Raw genomic sequence first — 9,903 nt, forward strand, 5'->3', positions numbered from 1 at the left:
ATATGCTTCCTTCTCCATTCCATAAAAGTGAAAATAGCATGTTTCTCAGCTGGTCATAGAGTAAATGCCCAAATGCCTGTTGGGTAGTCACACCATGCTGGTGATTTATGGAGCGGCGATCTAAAGACAGTGGCACTCAGAGGAACCAACTGACAGTCACAAATGTGAAAATTTTATTCCAAGGCACTAAACTCTTATCCAATTATTAGTGATTGAAAACTGCTCAGAGCTTAAAGTTTTGTAATAGCCACAATATATATTTATTGAGCATCTATTATGGGCCAGATACTCTGCTAGAAATGGAATGTAAGGGTGAATACCATAAAATACAACCTTACAATCTAGAAGTCTAGATTTGTCTAAAAAACAAACAAGCAAGAAAACTAAAGTTTGGAAAGTGGTATATATTAGGGGCACTTGAAACAGGAATGCCCAGAGGGGCACTATCCACATGGGAGAGTCCAGGAAGCCTTCTCCAGAGAGGTGCCAGCTAGCTGAAGTCCGCAGGGTGGATTGGGATGAGCCCTGTGAATGGGAAAGAGGAGACGGAGAGCGCCCTGTGTCATTGAAAGATCGTGCAAAGGCCAGGATGTAAGAATGATCATGGTATTTTTAGAAAACTGGTAGGGCCCCTGGGTGGCTCAGTCAGTTAACTGTCCGACTTTGGCTCAGGTCGTGGTCTGAACACTTGTAGGTTCGAGCCCCGTGTTGACCCTGTGCTGACAGCTCAGAGCCTGGAGACTGCTTCAGATTCTGTGTCTCCCTCTCTCTCTGCCCCTCTCCCACTTGCACTCTCTCTCTCTCAAAAACGAATAAATGTTAAAAAAAAATTGTTTTTAAAAAAGAAAACTAGTGGTAATTTGTGTGGCTGAATCATACAGCTCTGGGGAAGAAGCGGGGGGCAGATCATCAGAGGACATCTCCAATCTTCTCAATAACCGATTGTTTTCCATAACCAATAATATAATGGTGACTTCGAAGTTTTAGAGACAGAAGCTTTGTCAACACTAAACAAAGTATTTACTTTTTCATGATTACATTTTAAATGTATTTCCAGAGTTGGAAAGGGCCTTTCATCTAATGCAAACCCCTTGTTTCACAAGTGAGGAAACAGGCTCAGGGAGGGTTGGTGACTTATCCAAGGTCCCCAACAAGGTTTAATAAGTGCATGAGTATATTACATTCCTGGGTGGGAAGAATATGTATCGTCAAAGTGAATACTTTTTCCAGATCCAGGTGTAGCGTTCATACAGCCCCAATTCAGCTGGTGAAAGGACTACGTATAAACATCCCAACAAAATCATTCTAGAAATCAGTGACACTGAAGTCTTTCAGTCATTCTGGTAATTGTCTATCCCACAGTACATTCTATATACAGAAAGCCAGAATGTCAAAGATAGGATTCCTTTCCTCCTAACACACAAGGTACTTTCTCATGTTATATTCTGCTTTTAAGGAATGTGAGTCCATGTTAAGGGCACAAACTCCTGGGGCGGAAGTCCCCGCCCTCGGCAGTATCCATCGATCTGACTGCTGTCCAGCGAGCTGATTTGCAGGGAAGCCTGTGCTGACCTCCCCCATGAAAGGAAAGCAGCGAAGGCGTAGCACGTGATCTCTGACTGAAAGCCTTCGTTCAGCCCTTGAAAATACTTACTGCATTAGCTCTTCTTCCTTCCAACTGCAATAAGAATGACTGCTTATATAATGTCTTTTATCCCAGGGATTTACTACCATTACAGCGCTTACTTCCTTTCTGATCAGCCATGGGAAAACGTCAGTTCTCGTTGCTCAGGAAGATTACTGCTCTTCCCCAGACACCACACACAGGCCCAGTCATCATTCCCAGGCCAGGACAGGGGGTGCCTGCGCCCCAAGGGCAAACCGAGAGGGAGACCAGAGGCTCTTTCGCAGCCCGCAGGACACTGTGGCCGAGGTGGTGGCCTTGACAGAGGTTCCCGCCCCCCTGGAAGTGGTGCTGGGGTCGGTCTGTTGTTCCAGAACTTCCTTTCAGAGCTACACGTCTCATCTGCAGGGTGTCCCCGTGGAAGAAGGAAATCGATTACTTATACGGGGAAATGACCACTTTGGACCCCACTCCTTGGCGCTTTCCCATCACGGGAATCAGCACCTGGTTTTGCTGTGGAGACTGTGAACTTCGAAGTCCGGATGCTGGAGTTCACGTCCCACGGGCGCTGCCCTGGCTGTGTGGCCTTGGGCCGGTTCTGCCTGTGAATCAGTTCTCTCACCTCCCAGACGGGTACAATCCACCTCAGAGGGTCGTTGTGAGGAGTGAATGCGCTGACGAGCAGGAAGAGCTCAGCCGGGCATCCAGCACGGAGCCGCACAGAAGGCAGCTTCCGCCACGTCCATAAAGCGGTCGCTGCTGATGTACTTGCTTCCAGTTAAGCCAAGTGCCCTTTGTTTTTGTAAAAGGGGAACAGGAAATATTTTTTCTCTGTTATGATAATCAGGATTTTTTTTTTTTAATTATGAACTGAGACTTAGCAAAAACAGTATTAACACTATTTACTCTCTTGGGTCCTTTGCTACCAATACCTCTTCCCTGACATGCTGACTCTATTTTTTCTTTTTTTGGGGGGGGGGGGGGGACATCTTTGAAGTAAGATATTTATATCATTACCAGATTGTTCATAAAGGATTAAAGGTTAATGGAGAATTCTTACTGGTGTGCTATCAAAACCCAAATCTCCTAAAACCCTGTTGTAATAGTTAACATTACTCATCAGTAATTACGTACCTGACACCTTTCCAGTGCTTTACATATCTTGACTTACTTGATTCTCACACTAATTGTATGAGGTGGAGACTGAATTTTCCCATTTTACAGAAGAGGAAACTGAGACACAGAGCCATTCATAAGTTGGCTCAGGCTACGCTTCCATGTCTTCCCAGCATCAGCTAAAACTCGGCGTGTGAGGCAAGGGCTGAAACGTTCAGGATCTGGGGGTGAGAACCTGAGTGAAAGAGATGAGGAAAGAGGTGAAGCACGGGCAGGCACGGTCCCTGGGAGCCTGGGTTTCTCTGGAATGTTTACAAGGAGAAAGGACACCTCGGCCGTGGTGGAAGGCACGCCCTCTTCCCTCTGTCCCTCACCCCCTGATGGAGGTGCCCCTCGCCTCCCCCACGAGCTCCGTGCTCCTCGCCTCCAGGGCTCGTTTCCCCATCCAGCCCCAGCTCAGCGGCTGCTCCAGAAGCAACGCCGAGATGCTCCATCCGAGTTACAGNGTGGAGGGGCCACGTGGGGGGGGGGTGATGTCAGAGAGGAGAGTGGGTGTGGAGGGGGGGCCGAGATAGCTGGTGGGGGTCGTGTCTCATTCAGGGACGGCAACTTTCAGCCCAGGAGCAGAACCCCTGGACCCCGGAGGTATGTTTTCCCATGACTGCCCCAATAAATAACCACAACCCGCTGGCTTAAAACAATGGAAATTAGTTCTCCCACCACTGCGGAGGCTGTGAGTCTGACGTCAAGGTGTCCTCAGAGCCAGCTCCCCTAAGGGTCCAGGCAAGAATCAGGGTCCTGGCGACCCTGGGCGTTCTTGGGCCTGTGACGCATCACTGCAGTCTCTGTCCCCGTCACCACGTCACCCTGTTCTCTGTGTCTATGTGTCCTCTCTTCTTCTTACAGGGACACCAGTTATTGGCCCAAAGGCCCACCCTAAATCCACTGTGATTTCATCTTCAGATTCCTAACTGATTACATCTGCAAAGACCTTTATTCTAAATAAGGTCAAATTTTGTGGTCTTGGGTGGACAGAAATTTGTGGGGGGACACTTTTCAACCCACTTCACCAGGCCTTAGGAAGCCATCACTACTGTTGGTTTTAGTGAAATAAAGGGTAAACATGCGCCAGTTTAAGAGAGAACAAGGTCCACTTGGCGCCTGACAAAGCACAGGGTCAAATGCTTGAAATCGAGATGTCTAAGAATATATTGATAATTTGTTTTACTGAGCTTATCAGAATACACCACTTGATAGTTACTAAGAATTTTGAATAATGAACGTTTTCTCTGACATGCCCAACTGAAATGCGCTGTGTGACCTAGCCACACAGTCACAGAAATGGATACCTTGATGTAGAAGCCATCTAAGCAGGTTATGGACATACCTGTACACACATACACAGAGAGAGAGAGAGAGAGAAAACAGGTTGGATGTGACGTTACTCTCAGTATTATTATATACGTACAGACGAAAAGACTCAAAGCCCTTTGCATTTGTATACAGTTGGAGACTGCTTTTAGCTGATGCCATTGGTTACTTCGTTTGCAGAGTTGAACACTTTGCAGTTTTGTCTCTTCCCTGTGTGAATTATATTTTGTCCTAAGTCCCTCTCGTTTTGGATATTGCCACAAGGTGTGTTGTTTATTGTGACCATTTTCTCTGTAATGTCATTAGCCAAATGGCCACATGATTTCCTGTCTTGCTTCAGGTCATCCTGAGAGCATTTTTGAGGGAAGAGAAGTATGAATTGAAAATGGAAGAGTGGAGAGTGCCTTATTTTATGGATGTTGGCTCATTTCACTCCATCTTTGCAAGAAAATGTTGACTCAGCACCCACAATGGACACACCAGTTCCTGTACTGGGCTCAGGACACACAGGTGTGTACCCTACTTTCAGCTGGCTAGTCCTCCAGCTCTTCAGACAGCAGGTGCTTGGGTATCCTGGGGTCATCTGTCAGACAACAATAAGTCAGAGAAATCACAGTGCCTGAGCTATGCCTTGATCTGAATTTGAAATCTTGGGAGCCATCAGACAAAAAGAACTCACTCCTTGCTCTTAAAGGTATTTATATGGTCAAAAGGCCGGAAGGGACTTCAGGGGGCATTTGGGATCCAGGCTCCTGATTTCAGTCGACAGACAGCTGATTAATATTTGTTAGAGGTCAGCAATGTACCAGGCGCAGCACTAGACCCTGCCAGACGCAGCAGTGAGTCAAACCAGGCACAGAACTCACCATACTCGAGCATACAGTCCAGTGGGAGGCCTCTGACTACAGAAACTACACGAATAAATATGAAGGTGTGAGGAAGGCACACACCACATCATGAGTGTAAGATGGGAACTGTCTTCCCAGGAAGTAGAATTAAGCTGCGGCCTAGCAGGAGGAGCTCTGTAGAAGCAGGGAGGAAGGAGGAGCACCCTGGGCAGAGGGGGCCGGGGAGCTCACTGGGCCAGGTCCCCTCCCCAGGCCTGCAGCAGCCAGTGAGCAGCGAGGAGGCCCAGGAGCCTTTTTTTCTCACAATCTCTCTCTGAGATTCTGATACAATCGGGAGAGAGCTTTCGTTGTGAAAGCGCAAGCTCTGGGTGTTCAAACGGCCTTGGGTGACCTTGGGCAAGTTCTCAGAAACTGTGGCAAGGTGTCCCTGAAGGAGTACGGAGATGATGTCCAGTATACAGTGAGTGTAAACGTTTTGCACAGACATGCCTCTGAATGTATGCCGGTCAACCAGATGTCATTTTCCTTTGCTCAGGAAGGTCTCCAGGAACAGATTTCCCAGTGGGGAAGCCTGACTCATGCACATAAGGACAAACCAAAGGGAGGGACAATGGGTTGTCAAGACAAGATTTATCTTTGACTTCCTGAGGGGAGCAGGTTGCAAAGGTGGGCGTTAGGACGAAGTGATGTTAGAGCTGAAGACAGAAAAACAGCAGGTGGACGTCAGTCTCGCTTCACCCGGAAGAAAGAGCCACACTGATACTTCCTGACATCACCCAGCTGGCGAGAACTTTCTTCTCCCCGTGAGTAGCTAACGACCACGGCAGCTGGAGACAGATGTCCAGTGCTGGGGGCGTTCACGTTGTTTCAGGGTTTTCCTTGTACTGAATCCAGCCAGTTATCACTTCTACCAGTCAGGTCCCAGCAGGAGGCAGGTGCGCACTCAAGAGGGGTGACTGGAGAGGAGTAGTGAAATAACCATCTCCAAAGGTAAGAGCAGGATTAAGGTGGAACATTCTGGGGCCAGCGATGGCTAGAAACTGCTGAAACACCAACCCAGGCCTGAAGTGGCGGGACGAGGGGGTGNGCAGAAGCCAAGGAAGGCTTCGTGGAGGGACACCCAGCCACTGGCAGCCAGGGCTCGGCAGGCAGGGAACTAGGGGAATTAATAATTTGACCCTCTCCTCCCCTCCTTCAACCTCCCACTGGGGCCTCCTGTGGGCCAGGCCCCACCAGCAGCCTGAGCACAGGAGTCACATTCATGCGAAGCATAAATGATAAGGGATCCAGAAAGTACAACAGAGAATGTGTGGCCCAACACCTTGTAAAATGATAATTCTTTTTTATTTTGAGTACCTGGCTCTGTTCAAGCACTTTCCATGTATCGTCTCATTCAATTTTCACAATAGAAGAAAAGTAAAGTATGTGCACGTGTGTGTGAGTGCGTGTGTGTGTGGGGGGCGCACAGGCACGCACGGACGCCCGCAGGCCTTAGGGCAACAGCAGAACGCTGTGGCTCTGTTAGTGCGTCTGCTTAGGTGAGGCAAGCGCCCGGCCGAAGAGAGCTGAATTCTGGCAGGTGTTAGTGTCGCAGCATTTGAAAAGCTGGGAGGGAAAATGAAAGTCATCACCTCAGCTGCAGGCTGGTGACGGGCACAGGAGGAGGGCTGAGCCGCAGTTCTGTTCTGCCCTGTCACTGTCTGCAGGTGACGTGCAGACACATTCTCGGGGGATGAAAATGCACCTGAGTGTGCAGTTCCGGACTCCGCTGTGCACAAAGTCACAGGGGAGAGCTCATGGGGAGCACAGATTCCAGGGCCCCGTCTTCAGGGACTCCCCTTCAGCAGGACCGACTTGAGCACGTCCCCCCCGACTGCGATGCTGGCATCTGCGGGCCTCACTGGGAAATGCTGATTTGAGGCGGGGTAGGGGGTGCATGGAGGCCTGGGAAAGGCAGTGGGCGTCCTCAGTGACCACAACCAGCATCCGAAGCCTGGAGAGGTGCAGTGATGGTCAATGCCCGATGGAAGTACACGCGTGTAGCTGCAGCAATGCGGGCAAGAGCATGGGTCTTAGTTAGAGGGGAGCCAGGCAGGGTGAGAGAGAGCAGCGACAGGAGCCGTGCGGGGAAACAGCCGGCAGAGACGATGGAGGTACCATCTCCCTGGAGGTAAGGGCACCTCAAGGAGGCTCCTTCTGCTGCTGAGACCCAGCCGCGCAGCCTTCAGAATGGTCGGAGGGAAGGGTCTGGTGAATGTGTGGAACTGGACCTTCCAAAGCACCCTAGGTCCCCTTGCTTGCACGCAAGGCGGGTTCACAAGTCTCTGCCCAGGTCCCGTAGAGCCCTGAAACCCCCACAGGGTGTGCAGGGATTGCCTGTGAGGGTGATGTCGGGTGCCTCAGGGTCCTCGATTTGGAACTGGGAGACACAGGTTTATATCCAGACACTGTCACCGGTGTGTCCGTAACTTTGGACATGACTCTACCTCTCAAAGCCTCCATTTCAAAATTGGTAAGACGGGGGGGCGCCTGGGTGGCTTAGTCGGTTAAGCGTCTGACTTTCGCTTAGGGCATGATCTCGCGGTTCGTGGGTTCGAGCCCCGCGTCGGGCTCTGTGCTGACTGCCAGCTCAGAGCCTGGAGCCTGTTTCGGAGTCTGTGACTCCCTCTCTCTCTGACCCTCCCCTGCTCACGCTGTCTCTCTCTCTCTCTCTCTCTCTCTTAGAAATAAATAAAACATTTAAATTAAATTTTTAAAAAGCAAAATTGGTAAGATGGAAGTCATGAAGCCCACCTCCCCATCTCCACCAGTGCAAAGATGAACTGAATCATGTTGGAACTCTGCACGTGGAAGAGTATAAATACGTACTGGGTGCCTCCTACCTGCGAGATGGTGTGGTTTAGATACGCAGGTCCAAGCGTTTATAAAGCCGATTTGAAATTAGGAGCGTTGGCTTAGAATGACACCACTGAATAGAAAATCTCCTTTTTCTCCAAAATTCCTCCTTCTGTCTCCTGGGCCTCCTGAATTCTCCTCCCTCACTCCTCACCTTCAGTGCCCAGCCCTGTGCTCCTGATGCCTTAAAACGCACTCTCTGAGCCACCTCTGCCATCCACTCTCATCCGGGGAGAGTAGTGGAGCCCCTGAGTGGTGAAATAGCACTCCCCCAGCTTTACCATTCCCAAACCAATTCTTCCCGGCACCCATGTACTCAGAGCACTCAGAGGCCCCCACAGTCGGCTGCTCATTACAAGGATTTGCATGAGGCCCTCTGCTCCAGTGCCCAGGGTGTTTCTGAGGTGATAATGACAACCTACATTTGTGTCAAGCCTTGCAGTTTTCAAAGGCTTTGCCAGACTCTTATTTGGTATGATTCTCACAAGAATCTCATGGCAGCAAGAGGGGCTGCTGCTGTGATTACTCCCCCATCTTACAGATAACCAAGCAGGTCTTGTCTAACTCAGTGGTTCTCAAGCAGACGTGATTCTGCCCCCAAGCGAACAAACATGTGGCAATGACTGCAGGCACCGTGTCGCACGTCACGTTGCTGGCCTGTAGTGGCCAGGGGTGAGCTCAACGTTCTACAGTGTTCAGGGCAACAAAGAGTTTTCTGACCCAAAGCATTAGTAATGCCAAAGCCAGGAAACTCTGGCTTAATGTCACTTAGCTTGCGTGTAGACCCAGGAGTTTGGATTCCAGGCACCTCTGCTCATTGCGGGACCATCTGCTGCTGCTCTGAAGTCCTGCCATCCCCGTTTGGCACGTGGGATAATACAGTCGCCTCACTGAAAGAAATGGACTGATAAATTCAAGTCCCCTTTGTGTCCTGTGCTAACTGTAAAAATCGGGGTGAGTTACCGATTCTCTCTCAACCTCATTTTCCCCAATCTTAAAAGGGTTACCTTAGGACTGTGGTTCCCAGCCAACCGCACGTAAAGCACAGGACAGAGTAAGTAGCACAGGGCAGGGCACTGTGTTCTCCCCTCCCGATGCTGCCGTAACTTGGGCTCCCACTCTGTCTCCCCTGCTGCCCCCAGTACGAGCACTTTGAACCCCACTGGTAGCTCTCAGGGTTAACCCCAAATGGCATAATGGTGGCTGTGGCAACAGATCTTAGGAAAACAACGTGTCACGTACACTATGGCCAGCTTAGGGGACAGAGCACAGCCTGGATATGCAGACGCTATTTAAGTAAGACCTTCTTCAGCTGGGAAATGTTCTTTATGGGGAGAGAACATGGGTGTTTCAGCAGACACGTGGCACCGTCTCCTGACAGTACGTATGCAAAGACCTTGTACGTGGGGCTGCAGCTAAACCCTGGTTATACACGGTAATTAACGGGGGAATAAAGAAACTGCACAGGGGCACCTGGGTGGCTTCGTCGGTTAAGCGTCCGACTTTCGCTTAGGTCATGATCTCGCGGTTCCTGGGTTCGAGCCCCGCGTCGGGCTCTGTGCTGACAGCTCGGAGCCTGGAGCCTGTTTCAGTCTGTGACTCCCTCTCTCTCTGACCCTCCCCTGCTCACGCTGTCTCTCTCTCTCTCTCCTAGAAATAAATAAAAATACTTAAGAAAGAAAGAAAGAAAGAAAGAAAGAAAGAAAGAAAGAAAGAAAGAAAGAAAGAAAGAAAGAAACTGCACAAAAATGGAATCCTTCCATGATTTCCAGCCAATATTTCAGGCTACGCATCTGTTCCTCTGGGGCCACCACCTTCATCCGGGCTCTGCAATGAGCCCTGCCCTCTGCCTTTCCCAGGGCTGGTCCCTGGAGCCGACAGGGCACACCCAGAATACTGCGGCGGATTCGGTCTGCTCGAGGTTGACACCATGAATAGACACCGCTTTTCCTGCCAACAAGATCTGTTCCGATCCGGAAAGTGTAAAAATAACTCACTCGGGGGGGTAGGTTGATTCTAGGGCCATTCTGGAGGCTCCCTGTTGAGATT

Source organism: Crocuta crocuta, unplaced genomic scaffold (assembly GCF_008692635.1).
Source record: "Crocuta crocuta isolate KB4526 unplaced genomic scaffold, BGI_CrCroc_1.0 scaffold243, whole genome shotgun sequence".
In the NCBI taxonomy this organism is placed as follows: domain Eukaryota; kingdom Metazoa; phylum Chordata; class Mammalia; order Carnivora; family Hyaenidae; genus Crocuta; species Crocuta crocuta.